Genomic DNA, 15113 nt, shown 5'->3' on the forward strand with positions numbered 1-15113 from the left:
ACTCTACCTTAAAAGCACAGACTGGAGCAGAGTCTGGGCACCATAACAGGCTGGTCTGGATGCCATAACTGGCAGGTATGGTTATCACAGGAGACTTGTGACCTCAGCAAACCTAGGGTCTGTGACAAAGAAATAAAAGGCATCCAGATTAACAAGGAAGAAGTCAAACTTTCACTATTTCCAGATGACATGATACTCCATATGGAAAACCTAAAAGACTCCACTAAAAATTGTTGGAACGAATACACGAATTCAGCAAAATTGCAGGATATAAAATCAATGTGTAGAAATACTTGCATTCTATACACCAATAATGAAGCAGGAAAATAAATCAAGGCATAAATCCCATTTGCAATTGCACCAGAAACAATAAGAGACCTAAAGAGTTGGATCTATACTCTGAAAACTATAGAACACTTGAAATAAATTGAAGAGGACACAAAGAAATGGAAAAGCATTCCATGCTCATAGATTGGGCTAAAATGTCTATACTACTCAAAGCAATCTATGCATTTAATGCAATCCCTATCAAAATAACACCAGCATTTTTCACAGAGCCAGACTAAATAATTCTAAAATTTATATGGAACCACAAAAACCCCAAACAGCCAAAGCAATCCTGAAAAAGAAAAATAAAACTGGAGGCATCACAATTCTAAAATCAAGCTATATTAAAAAGCTGCGGTCATAAAGATAGGATGGTACAGGCATGAAAACAGATACATAGATCAATGGAACAGAATAGAAAACCCAGAAATGGACCCACAACTATGTGATCAACTCATCTTCAACAAAGCAGGAAAGAATATCAAACTGAAAAAAAGAAAGTCTTTTCAACAAATGGTGTTGGGAAAACAGGATGGCAACATGCAGAAGAAAGAAACTGGACCACTTGCTTACACCATACACAAAAATGAATTCAAAATAGATGAAAGGTCTAAATGTGAGACAGGAACCCATCAAAACCCTAGAGGAGAACACAGTAACCTCTTTAACCTCAGCTGGAGCATCTTTTTATTAGACACATCACCAAAGGCAAGTGAAACAAAAGCAAAAATGAACTATTGGATTTTATCAAGATAAAAAGCTTCTGCACAGCAAAGGAAACAATCAACAAAAGTAAAAGGCAGCTTATAGAATGGGAGAAGATATTTGAAAAACAACATACTGATAAAGGCTTAGTATCCAAAATGTAAAGAACTCATCAAACAATACCAAAGAGCAAATAACCCAGTTAAGAAATGGGCAGAAAACATGAATAGACACATTTCTAAAGCATACAACCCAATGGCTAACAGACACATGAAAAGATGCTCAATATCACTCATCATCAGGGAAATACATTTCAAAACCACAAGGAGGTACCACCTCACACATTTCAGAATAGCTAAAATTAAAAACACAAGAAACAACAGGTGTTGGCAAGGATGAAGAGAAAGAAGAACCCTCTCCCACTGTTGGTGGGAATGCAAACTGGTGCAGCCACTCTGGAGAACAATGTGGAGGTCCTCAAAAAATTAAAAGTAGAACTATCCTATGATCCATCTATTGCATTATTACATATTTACTCAAAGGATACAAAAATACAGATTCAAAGGGTATCCTAATGTTTATAGCAGCATTATCAACAATAGCCAAACTATGGAGAGAGCCCAAATGTCCATCAACTGATGAATTGATAAAGACATGATATATTACTCAGCCATCGCAAAGAATAAAATCTTACCATTTCCAATGACATGGATGGAGCTAAAATGCATTATGCTAGGCAAACTAAGTCAATCAGAGAAAGACAAATATCATATGATTTCACTCATATGTAGAATTTAACAAAAAAGGAAATGAACATATGGAAAGGAGGAAAAAATAGAAGAGAAGGAAACAAACCAAAAGAGACTCTTAGTGATAGAGAACAAACTATGGGTTGATGGAGGGAGGTGGGTGGGAGACAGATTAGATGGGTGATGGATACTAAGGAGTGCAGTTGTGTTGAGCACTGGGTATTGTATGTAAGTGATGAATCACTGAATTCCCCTCCTGAAACCAATTTGCACTGTATTTTAACTAAAGTTTAAATTTAAAAAAAGGAAACAAAAATAAATTAAAAATGTAAATGGCCTAAATGTTCCAATCAAATTACATAGGGTGGCAGAAAGGACAGAAAAGTAAGATCCATCTATAAGTTGCCTACAAGAGACTCACCTCAGACATAAGACACACACAGATGGATAGTGAAGGGATGGGAAAATATTCACCATGCAAATGGAGGCAAAAAAAATACTGAAGTAGCCATACTTATATCAGACAAAATAGATTTTAAAACAAAATTGAAACAAGAGACAAAGAAGGACATCACATAACAATAAAAAGATCAATCCAATAAGAGAATATAATAATTGGAAATATCTATGCACCCAACACTGGAACACCTTAATACATAGAGCAAATTTAGCAGACATAAAGAGAGAAATTTATGGTAATAATAGTAAGGGACTTTAATACCCTTACTTACAACAGTAGATAGATCATCCATACTGAAAATCAATAAGTAAACCTATCTTTCAGTGACATATTAGACCAGATGGACATAACAGATATATACAGAACATCCCACTCAAAAACAACAGAATACACATTCGTTTCAAGTGCACATGGAACATTGTCCAGAATAGATCACATAATAGACCATAAAACAAGCTTCAGTAAATTTAAGAAAATTGAAATCATACCATGCATCTTTCCAATCACAACGGTATGAAACTAGAAATACATCACAATGAAAAAAATGGAAAAAACACAAAACATGGAGACTAAACAACATGGTACTAAAGAACCAAAGGGTCAACAAAGCAATCAAAGAAGTAATAAATACATACATGGAGACAAGTGAAAATTAAAACACAATTGTTCAAAATCTTTGGGACATAGCAAAAGCAGTTCAAAAAGGGAAGTATACAGCAATATATGGTTACCTCAAGAACAAGTAAAAGCCCAAGTAAACAATCTAAACTTACACCTAAAGGAACAATCAAAAGAAAGCCCAAGAAGAGTAGAAGAAAGGAAATAATAAAGATCAGAGCAGACATAAATGACATAAAAACTAAAGACAGAGATGGAGAATGAATCAATAAAATGAAGAGCTTTAAAGATAAAAATATTTTTTTAAAAACAAGCTCTTCATTTCATTGATTCATTCTCTCTTTCATTAAAAAAATATTTTTTTTAAGATTTTTAAAAAATTGACAAACCCTTAACCAGACTCATCAAGGAAAAAAGAGAAAGGACCCAAATAAGTAAAGTCAGAAATGAGAGAGGAGAAGTAAAAGCGGAAACTACAAAAATAAAAAGATTTATGAGAATGTTATAAAAATTATATGCCAACAAACTGGACAACCTAGAAGAAATAGAAAAATTCCTGGATACATGAAACCTTCCAAAACTGAACCAAGGAAGAAATAGAAAATCTGAACAGACCAATACAAGTAATGGAATTGAATTGGTAATCAAAAAATAAAAGTCCTTACCAGATGGGGGCACCTGTGTGGTTCACTCAGTTAAGTGTCCAACTGTTGATTTCAGCGCAGGTCATGATCTCACAGTTCATGAGATCAAGCCCCGTGTCAGGCTTCCTGATGACAGCATGGAGCCTCCTTGGAATTCTCTCTCTTCCTCTCTCTCTCTGCCCATCACACACAAGCCTTCATTCTCTCTCTCTCTCTCTCTCTCTCTCTCCCTCAATAAATAAATAAACATTAAAAAAAAGATACAGTTGTGATTAAATATTTTTTAAAAAGTACTTACCAAATGGATTCACAGAGGAATTCTCCCAGACATTTAAAAAGTTAGTACCTATTCTCCTCAAGCTATTCCAGAACATAGAAGAGGAAGGAAAGCTTCCAAATACATTCTGTGAGGTCAGCATTACCCTGATACCAAAACAAGACAAAGACACCAAACAAAACAAAACACTCCATGCCAATATCCCTGATGCACATAAATGCAAAAATTCTCAACAAAATATTAGCAAACCACATAGAACAATATATTAAAAAGATCATTCACAATGGTCACATGGTATTTATTCCAAGGATGCAAGGATAGTTCAATATTCACAAATCAGTCCACATCATACACCACATCAACAACAAAAAGGATAAAAATTATATGATCATCTCAGTAGATTCACAAAAAGCATTTGGCAAGATGCAATATCCATTTATGATAAAAATCCTCAGCAAAGTGGGGTTAAGGTACATAACTCAACATAATAAAGGTCATATATGAAAAATCCACAACTAACATCATACACATTGGTGAAAAACTGAACTTTCCCTTTAATATCAGGAATAAGACAAGGTGTCTACTCTTGCTACCTTTATTCAATATAGCATTGGAAGTTGTAGACAATCAGACAAGAAAAAGAAATAAGATGCATCCACATTGGTAAAGAAGTTAAAACTATCACTATTTGCAAATGCCATGATACTATATATAGAAAATCTTAAAGACTCCATCAAAAACTACTGGAAGTAGGGGCACCTGGATGTCTCAGCTGGTGAAGCATCTGACTCTTGATCTTGGCTCAGGTCATGATTTCATGGTTCATTAAATCAAGCCCCACATTGGACTCTGTGCTGAGAGTGCAGAGCCTGATTAGGATTCTCTCTCCCCCCACTCTCTTTGCCCCTCCCCTGCTCGCTCGCTCTCTCTCTCTCTCTCTCTCTCTCTCAAAATAAATAACTTTAAAAGAAAAACTACTAGAAGTAATAAACAAAGTCAGTAAAGTGGCAGGATACAAAATTAATACACAGAAATTGGTAGCATTTTTATACGTTAATAACAAAGTAGCTGAAAGAGAAATTAAAAAACAAAACAACACCATGTATAACTGCACCAAAAAGAATAAAATACCTAGGAATAAATTTGATCAAAGAGGAGAAAGATCTATACTTTGAAAACTATAAAACACTGATGAAAGAGATTGAAGATAACACAAACTAATAGAAATATATTCCATGCTCATGGGGGCACCTGGGTGGTTCAGTCAGTTAAGTGTCAGACTCTTGATCTCAGCTCAGGGTCATGATCCCATGGTTCATGGGTTCAAGTCCCACATTGGGCTCTGCACTGATGGCTTGGAGCCTGGTTGGGATTTTGTCTCTCCTTCTCTCTGTCCTTCCCCCACTTGTTCTCTCTCTCTCTCTCTCTCTCTCTCTCTCTCTCTCTCTCAAAATAAATAGATAGACTATAAATATACATACATATATAGGCTTGTGGATTGGAAGACTTAATATTGTTAAAGTATCCATACTATTCAAAGTAATCTACCTATTCAATGTAATCCCTATCAAAATACCAACAGCAGTTTTTACAAAACTAGAACAAATAATACTAAAATTTATATGGAATCACAATATACCCTCAATAGCCAAAGCAATCTTGAGAAAGGAAAACAAAGCTGGAGATATCACAATCCTACATTTCAAGATGTGCTACAAAGCTGCATAATTGAAACAGCACAATACTGGCACAAAAATAGAAATGTAAATCAATATAATAGAATAGAGACCCTAGAAATAAACACAATTATGTGGTCAATAATCTTTGGCAAAGGAGGAAAGAATCTACAACAGGGAAGGCAGTGTTTTCAATAAATGATGTTGAGAAAATCAGACAGCTACTTGTGAAGGAATGAAATAGGATCACTCTCTAACATCACATGCAAAAATAAACTGAAAATCAATTAAAGACCTAATTGTGAGACCTGATACCATAAAAATCCTAGAAGATATTACAGGCAGTATAAAAATAGTAATACTATATGATCCAATAATTCCACTACTAATATTTACCCAAAGAAAACAAAAACACTAATTCAAAAAGATAAATGCACCACTATGTTTATTACAGCATTATTTACACTAAGACATGGAAGTGACCTAAGTGTCCATCATAGACAAATAGATAAAGAAAATGTTATATATGTTGTACATATAATGCAATATTACACAGGATAAGGGTAATATGGTGCCATTTGAGACAACATGGATAGACCTAGAGGGTATTATGCTAAGTGAAATAACTCAGACTGAGAAAGACAAGTATTTATGATTTATCCACTCATAACAGGAATCTAAAAAAATGAACACACAAACATAAAGTAGAATCAGATCTATAAATACAGAGAACAAACTGATGGCTGTCAGAGGGGAGAGGTGGGGGGTTGGGAAAAATGGGTGAAGGGATGAGGGAAATACAGACTTCCAGTTATGGAATAAATAAGTCACAGAAATAAAAGGCACAGCATGAGGAATACAGTCAATGATATTGTAATAGCAATGTAAGGGGCGAGATGATAGCTACCTACACTTGTGTTAAACATAAAATAATGTATAAACTTGTCAAATCACTGAGTTGTACACCTGAAACTAATATAACATTATGTGTCAACTATACTCAAGTAAAAAATAATAATAATAATAATAAAATACTAAGAAAAGCAAAAAACAAAGCACGACAATAGCAACCTTAGCCAGTGGGGTAGTCTCTAGCTCAGAAAATGTAAATGATGAGAGAATATACTCCCACTGAGCTTATTGATGTAACTGCCAAGCTCTAACAGAAGGCCAGAAAAAGCATCCAGATTAATGTGGCCATGGGACACAGGGGGTGATGCCATTTCCCTGACTGAGCAAGGGCAAGAGGCAGAGTAGTACCTGCATGTTGCTCAGGGATAGCGGATCAGTTCAAGTGCTCATTCTCTTATATACTGAAACATTCTAGCTTTCAATGACAGAGAACTTTCTCAACACGTGGAACCCTTAATTTCTACAGAAAAGTAAAGACAAATTATTACGGAATTGGAATTGAGACAGAATCTATGCCCCTGTCTTTAAAGTTCCTGATCAGGCCACATTCACTGCAGAAATGAAAGCAAGATATTCCAGTGTGCCCTCACTCTGGGTATGGGACGCTGAGATCCATACTGAGCCCAATGGTGAGACAAGATATTTATGTGTTGGGCAAGTCATTGATTATATGGGAGAAACTGACAAATCCCAGGGTCAGGGACAGGCTGTCGGAAAGACCTGAGAGAGGAACTTGGAGAGCAAAAATGGTATCCCAAAAGGCTATAAAGTGTCCAGTAAATGTAACCTGGAAGTAAAGGTAATTTGACTTCATTGCTGTGAGAACCACATCTAAACAGATAGATTGACAACCTAAGCCTGTGTTGGTCAACGTGTGGAAAGACAAAACCTGAACAAGAGTTCAGACCTGCCCCATTTTGTCCTACCATCCCTGATGGCCCATCTTCTTCAACAGAGGCCTTCAGGGATACAGTCTTATTCCTATGCCTGGAATAGAACACATACCCCTGAAAGAGGGGAGAAGGTGGGGGTCCCTGTCTGGCATAGCCCACCACCAGTTCATCTCCTTATGCCAGTTGGGGCTGCCTCTTCCAGACGATATGTATCGTATGCATAACCAGGTCAAGTTCCCATAACTGCCAACCTCCCTCTCCCCAAGGCCAGGTGGGCATGTTCTGTTTTCCACTGGTATGATCATTTGGCCACCATATTTGTTCCCTCCGTTGGCCTAGAGAACATCATAGCACACATAGAAGCCCTTACTAAATTCACAAAGCAGGCTTTAAACAATAGCCAACACAGCCTGCCCTTACTGAACACTAATGTCTCTAATGAGAAAAGCAATCCTCCAAAATAGGATGTCCTTGAACATTATTACTGCCTCTCAAAAAGGCACCTATGCGATTATCCAAACAGAATGTTTTATATTCATACCTGATAAACCTGCTAATGATTATTTTCGTTAGATCACATAAGGACACAGTTTAATGCCTTGAATGAATTTACCACCAGCCTAGAGGGCTTAGTAAATCAATGGTTTGAATAATGGGGCTCTTGGTTGAAAAAAATTATCACTGACTTTGGGAACCATTGTCTTAATCTGTTTTCTCTTGTATGTATTTTTACTGTGGCATCTGCCTCCAAGGCAGCCAAAAAGCCACCAAAGGAGCTACCTCCATGCCAGTGAAACCCCCTGCTGACTGCTCAGGGCACAGTGTGGAACAGGGGTGTGTGTGAAATTACAAGAGCTGGTCAGGAGGAGTGGAGTGTTAGGGGAAGTCATCAAGAAGATGTCACTCCTTGCTGACCTGTGAGCTGGATCTTGGACAATCAGAGGCTCCTCATCCCCTCCCTTGTTTGGGAATGTGCATTCTGCTTCTCTTAACCACTCTTAGAAGCTGTCCCAAGGACATAGCCTTGAAACAGTAATGTGTTGAGGTCATTTGGCTGGTGTATGTGACTGAGTCCAGTTAAGACCTCTGTATAAACTTTTAACATTCTGGTAGGCAGGTGCTGAGGTCTACTCATCTTGCTGCCATCCAAGATTAGCCTCACAAGTTCCCTTGTTTATTAAACCTGCCACCTACCAATCTGGAATGGCCTGCCTATTTCTTTAGTCTCTCCCTACCCTCCACATATGGGAATCAGTTTTAGATTACACTCAGGAAGCTCCCAAGAAGGTTTCAACCCAGCAAGAGCATTGAAGCAACCATTTTCCCTGTGTTTAAGTACAGAGGCAAGAGACAAAGCCTAGAGACAAAGCAGGGCAAAAGATCATAGTGAATTCCTCCACATAAAAGAAAGATCCCTTAAAGTCCTCATAAGTGAAGTCATATGATGTAAATTTTAAAAAGTAAAATAGAGGTGAAAAAAAAGAAAGAAAGATCCCTGAAGGGAAGGGCAAAACTTCCACAAGGTCTGCTGGCTAAAAATTGGCCCATGGAAGAAGAAGGTAAATGTAGTTGCCTGTCTAGACCTTCATTCTGGGGAGAGCTGAAAAAATGAGTTTAGCCTGTAGGTTCTAATTCTGGATAAGGAGGAGTAGGCACACTGTATCCCATCTTCCCCACTGAGTGCTTGGACAGAATGCATGGTGTCTGAAGAATAAATAATTAGCAGGTGGACTGGAAAAGAAGACCAGAATTTGAAATACCACAAAATTGATGATGAGTTTCTCCTTTTTGTCCTAAGGTATCATCCAACCTTGATGCAAGGCAGCCCAACACACCAAAGGACAGGCACACAGGAAAAACAGTTCAAGAAACCCTCAAGTTCTGTCTTTAAGAATGGGAAAAGAGTCTCCTAATACTCAGAGAAAGTTGGGGAGAGGGAACTCTCCCATTCTCTGTTCACTCATGTCCCAGCCCCTAAGCTGGGTATAAACCTTGCATTGGGATAAACAAGAGTGCCATTGGAAACAGCCAGGGCCCATGCATGGGTGCCTAAAATGTGAAGAATGGGAACTTTTCTCTCCTTTAGAAGGAGTGATGATGGTCCTAAGATGATAGAGCAGGCAAGCCTCCTTGCTTTTCTCCTTTCTCTGCCTTCCCTATAATACTTGGCCCCAGACATAGGCACAGTGACCAGAAGAGGCAACAGAGAAGGATAAATAAACCCCTAGTTCTAGGCCAGAAGGCAGAAAAGTACTAGAGAACCTTTTAGGAAACTAAGGGAACTTCCTTAACTTGAGAAAGGGAATCTATGTTTAAAAAGAAAAAGTAGTTACAGCAAGTATCATAGAAAATTATGAAACATTAAAGGCATTAATGTTTAAAAATTCAGGTTTATGGATATCATCATGTGCCTTTTTTAAGCTTAATAAGTACGTTGGTGTTTGCCTTATTATTATTATTATTATTACTAATAATGTATTCATTATATTTTGAACACTTTTATGCTTATATTTTAGCTTAAAAAGTAAAAAAATACTTTAAAGCAAATAAAAATGAGTATTCATTAAATGTATTTATAAAGTTCATGTTGTACCTAGAGAAATGGTTTACGTAGGAAATTTGAAATCAAGGTTTCTAGCCACTACTGTCATTAACTGCAGGCCCTGTATGAGTAACTTAACATTTCAGAGTCTCAATTTATTTTTTAATAAGTTAACTGAGTTAGATGCAACATCCTTTAATATACAGTTACACATTCTATGATTCTTTTAAACCAACTGATGATTGTGCTCTGGGTTTTCATTACTTAACTTGAATACCTTCATGTATTTTTTTAAATTTGTTAATGTTTATTTATTTTTGGGAGAGAAAGACAGAGACAGAGACAGAGAGACAGAGTGTGAGCAGGGGAGGGGCAGAGAGAGAGAGAGAGAGAGAGGGAGACACAGAATCTGGAGCAGGCTCCAGGCTCTGAGCTGTCAGCACAGAGCCCGACGCAGGGCTCAAACTCACAAACTGCAAGATCATGACCTGAGCCAAAGTCAGATACTTAAGGGACTGAGCCACCCAGGCACGCTTGTCCATGTATTTAGGGTATAATTTTGCATTCCTGACAAAAGTCACAAGATAAAAATTACATGAAATTCAAACTTCAATGTCCACAAACAAATTTTTATTGAAGCACAGCCATGCTCACTATGCATTATCTATGGCTCCCTTTGTACTATAACAGCAGAGCTGAGTGGATGCAACAGAGAGTATATGGGGTACTTGTGTTACTTTTCACTGCAGTTCAGTGCACAAATCACAATAATATAGTTATAACTTGGCAGCTTTTTATATGTCATATATCACCATGTTGGAACTTTTATTTTGTAATCACCACTGCATATTCTTCCTGTAAAAACAAAACAAAAGTTGGGTTTGCACTTTTAAAGCACAGATCAAGTGTGCAGCGCTTCAGATCATCAAGAATTGTATTTATTATGCAATGGCACTGTAGCTGTGCTAAAAGAACAATATGTGTTGAAATAATCAAGCTAATTACTTACACAATATTGATTGCAGCAGCAGAAATATGTCAAGAGAAAATAAACTTCTTTGTGACTATTAGCCTTTCGGTAAGAACAGTAGTTCAAAGAGTGAAAGACGTTAGGAGAAGAATCAAATAGTCAATTTCTTAAAAAGGAGACGTGTTGCCAATACTACTCAGTTGTTTAAGATGTCAATGCTGAGTTTGAAGTGGCTGGAAAATAATAGCTTCTGTGAATAAACAGAGTGGAACAACAGCCAAAGAGAATATTTTGAAAGAAGTTGAGAAAACACTAACTCAGGACAAACTGAAATGACATCTGCTAAGATGTATTGCAATTGGTGGTAGTAAAAATATGTTTGGAGCCAAAAACAAAAGTGTTTAGTTGGACAAATGTACAAAGCCTGTAAAAATGCAGTGTTTAAAATCTATAATTATTCATTGTATTACTTATCAGCAAGTACTTTGCAGAAAACATCTGGATTAGTCATGTTACTGAACCAATAAGTCAACAGTAAAGTTTACTCACTTTCGTGAACCTAACGGTCATCAGTTCTATAAATTTTTATCAGAAATACAAGCTGAATATCCTAACCTGCACCCATTATACAGTAATTTGATGGCCTAAAGTTTATTGCAATTTTTTTTTTTAAATTCAGGCCAAGATTAATCTTTTTCCTAATGGGAACTGCCCTCAACCATTATTATTGAACACTGATAGATTTGGAAATTCACTTTTGCTAATTTTTTGCTGATCTTTTTCTTCATGAATTCAACCTAAAATTACAAGGCCAGCAACATTTATATGCAAAACTTATGCTATGATAAAATTATTATAATGACAGCTAATGTTTTGGAATCACATATAGTGTCAAGTTGCTTTAGACACTTCCCATGCTGTCAAAATTTAAAACAAAAAGTAAGATATCCATCTCCATACAAAGTTACGGTTAGTTTATTTTATAAAAATCACAGTACAGTTGAGCAAATCAAAACCACAATAGATGTCACCTTATACCTGCCATAATGGCTAGAATAAAAAAGAGAAGAAATTACAAATGTTGTCAAGGATGTGGAGAAAAGACAAGGCTTGTGCACTACTGATGGGAATGGAAATTGATGAGACCAGTGTGGAAAACAGTATGGAAGTTTCTTTAAAAATTAAAAATAGAAATACTATATGATACAGTATAAATACTACTACAGTATAAATACTACTGAGTATTTATCCAAAGAAGACGAAAACACTAATTCAAAAACATATATGCACCCCTACGTTTATTGCGCCAGTATTTGCAATAGCCAGGATATGGAAGCAACCTAAGTGTCCATCAATTGGAATGGATAAAGAAGATACTGTATATATAGAAAAAGGAATATTGTTCAGTCATAAAGAAAGAATGAGATCTTGATATTTGCAACAACATGGATGGACTTAGAAGGTATTATGCTAAGTGAAATAAGTCAGAGAAAGACAAATGCTATATGATTTCACTTATATGTGGAATCTGAAAAATAAAACAAATAAAAAACATAACCTGAAACAGACCCATAAATACAGAGAACAAACTACTGGTCACCAGAGGGAGAGGCAGGCATGTGGGGATGAGCAAAACAGATGAAGGAGACTAAGAGGTACAAACTTCCAGTTATAAAATAAATAAGTCATGGAGATGAAAAGTACATCATAGGGAATATAGTCAATAACGTTGTATGGTGACAGATGGTAATTACACTTTACCATAATGAATATTACATAATGTAAAGAACTGTCAAATCTTTATGCTGTATACCTGAAATTAATATTGTATGTCAACTATACTTCAATATTTTAAAAAATTTATTAATAAATAAATTCTAAAAAACTGTACTTAATTATTATTATATTTTAATTTGACCAATTGAGATAATATGGAAGTCTATCTTCTCTCTTATTTTATAAGTACGTATCTAATACTCTTGATTTGGTCTCAACCTAAAGAGCCTAAAATATTTTACTATCTGGTCCTTTATAAAGAAACATTGCCAAATCTTAGAACAAATTATAAAATTAACCACACCCAACATAGCCTACATAGAGTTTACTCACATTTCATTGAGGCACCTGGGTGGCTCAGTCAGTTAAGCATCTGACTTTGGCCCAGGTCATGATAACACGGTTTGTGGGTTTGAGCCCACACTGACAGCTCAGAGCCTGGAGACTGCTTTGGATTCTGTGCCTCCTTCTCTCTCTCTCTCTCTCTCTCTCTCTCTCTCTCTCTGCCTCCCCTCCACACCTCTCTCTCTCTCTCAAAAATAAATAAACAAACATTTACATTTTTATTTCATCAATTCATCTTGCTATATCCTCCTCATCAGGGAACGACCAATACAATATCATCAATATAATTAATCATATAGCAGAGAGCTGGAAAGTTGTTCTAACTTTAAGGCAAAATGAAGACATACTTCTATGTCAATAAGGTGAAAGCAAACTGCTTATTCACTTAGATTTTTTTTTAAAAAATGTTTCCACCAGACCAAGTCACATAGCCACCACTGGTTATACTGATTTGCCTCACTAAATACATAACATGTGGACTAGCTAGCATCCACAATTGCATTCGCCCCTTGATGATCCGCTCTCCTACAGGATCTGTCTTCTGTAAAGTCCAAGTTGTCAATGTAAATAGGTGTATAAAAAGATCCTCATCCTTGTATCCATCTTTTAAGACTATGATGGTGTCACTAATTTAATTCCCCCAGGGATCAGCTAGTGACGTTGTTTTAATATTTTGGTAATAATGGGAAATTTCTAGACCTCCCACATCACCTTCTTTACCATAAGTGCCTTCACTAGTTAGTGAGGTGATTCTGTAAGTTGCTGAATATACTCATTCCTATTATTAAATCAGAAACTGATAAAATAGCCACAGAAAGTTTTCCCAGACACTAGGCCCACCATGAGGTATGGATTTGGGTCAAAACTCCATTTACTTGACTGCCTTAATTTCCCTGCTCTGACTGGTAGTACTCAATAGAATTCTGAATCTGTTACTTTGGAGAAAAATGTTTTTAAAAATCTGTAAAGGTCTGAGTATACCACCTTATCAAGTCCAATACTGCTTTAGTAAATGGCTACAGGTCTGTGAGAATACAAAAGGAAGATTTGAAATATGTATATATAATGGGCCTTCCCCAAATGTACCTGGCCACTCTCCCATTAAACAGTGGAGGGAGTGAACTGGCTCTCATTTTAGTTTGAGGACAGACCATAATTCAAGTTAGCTTTTCTTTTTTTAAACAGACCAAGAAGGGTGCCCAGGTGGCTCAGTCAGTTAAGCATCCAACTATTGATTTCGGCTCAGAACATGATTTTGTGGCTCATGAGTTTGAGCCCCATGTAGGGCCCTGCACGGACAGCGTGGGACCTGCTTGGGATTCTATCTCCCTCAGTAAATAAATTAATTAGTTAGTTAATTAATTAAATGAATAAATAAAAATAAATAAACTTTTTAAACAGACCAAGAGAGGAATTTTATGCACGGTCCCTCTTTTTCAGTCCTCAATACTGCAGAAGTCGGTAAAATTCAAGCCATTCTGATTCCTCAGATTATGCCCTATCTGGATAACTATGCCCACCTAGTCAGTAGAAATGAAGGGTTCTTTAAATCAGGTAACTTTTTTTTATAGGCAGCATCTCCTACCTTTTTTCCTCTTCCCAGGTCCAAGACAACCACAACAGAACTCTTCAGGCAAGATGGTGTCCTCCTTATCAATGTAGTTCTTGATGTTTTGGTAAAGAAAAAGTCTTCTGAGCCTTCCCTTCCTAAACATTTGGATTCCTTCCTCTACATTATATTAGTAATTTCTGGCATCTCAGGCTTCATTAAATTGAGGCTTCCCTTTAGTCCAGTTTTAGTTAACAAACCAAACTTCTCTCAGCTGCTCAAACTAGGGCAGTCTCTTTTAAGACCCTCAGATGAATAAATCCAGCCCTTACTTAAAATCATATTTCCCTCTTAGCATCTATTGCAACACAAATCCCCAAGATTTTAAAAGCTTTAAAAATCTTTCCGTGTGTAAACCTTTACTCTGGGGTCTGAATCTACAATTGACCCTGTTCACTATAGGGATTGTTGGAGGTCATCAAGAGGACATGATTGCCCATTAGCCTTCAAGCTGGACCCAGGAAATTGGAAGCTCCTGTCAACCCTTCCCTTGGTCCTTGGAATATATGCTCTGCCTACTGTTCCCACAGCTGGAGCTATTTTCAAGGACACAGACTGGAGAAAGCAATGTGGTGCTGAGATCATCTGGATGTTATACATGACCGAGCCC

Source organism: Panthera onca, chromosome B2 (genome assembly GCF_046562875.1).
Source record: "Panthera onca isolate mPanOnc1 chromosome B2, mPanOnc1 haplotype 2, whole genome shotgun sequence".
Taxonomy (NCBI): domain Eukaryota; kingdom Metazoa; phylum Chordata; class Mammalia; order Carnivora; family Felidae; genus Panthera; species Panthera onca.